Genomic DNA, 782 nt, shown 5'->3' with positions numbered 1-782 from the left:
GAAATGTACATGTTACAGTGGGTGGATACTAATTAAAATTCAATGGAAGATACAAATATAAGAAGCAAGACAAGAAACACAAAAGTGCAATCAGACTAAAAATAAAGACATAACAGCATCCTCACTGCTCTGAAAACGCTCGGCTGCCTTCAGTTACCTGACTGTGCCAGTTTCTCAACATTATAAAACAGGAATGTCCACAAAGTCGGGCCAGGAAACAATAAAGGCTTTTTGATGGTATTAGAGGTGTGATCAGTCAAATTTTAAATGCTTCAAACAATGATTCATTTGAATCTGTAGTAAAATCCATTTTCGTACAATTTGTTGTTAATTTAAACAACTGTTTCAAACACAAAAGGATACAACGCATTGTGCGACTGGACACGTCCACCTCCACACAGTGACAATAATGAATTGTGGTATTCAGGAATGTCATGGACAAGAGGCCAGTTGGTGCTTCAGCTGTAACACAGACTCTATTTATGAAATGACAAACAACAACCTGTTGTTATTCCGTCCCCCTGCGAAGCAAGGTGTCATGTCTGAAAGAAAGGCAACAGAAGCAGACTCGTTTTTTTTTTCTTCTTCCTTTGTTCTGGGGTGCATGCTGTTTTTGGTGCGTGGCGTTCAAGTACACAGTGTTCCTAATTGGCTGAATTATTTGGATTCTAGCACTACTTTTGATGAAACATCTTAAGAATACGAATTTGTTTCTAATTCTTCGTCTGTCTTTTTCTGCTCTTGACTTGAGTTTTCAGATAAAAATAAAGCAACAGCATGAG

Source organism: Stegastes partitus, unplaced genomic scaffold (genome assembly GCF_000690725.1).
Source record: "Stegastes partitus isolate 25-593 unplaced genomic scaffold, Stegastes_partitus-1.0.2 Scaffold181, whole genome shotgun sequence".
Classification (NCBI taxonomy): domain Eukaryota; kingdom Metazoa; phylum Chordata; class Actinopteri; family Pomacentridae; genus Stegastes; species Stegastes partitus.
This window is presented reverse-complemented; position numbering follows the sequence as displayed.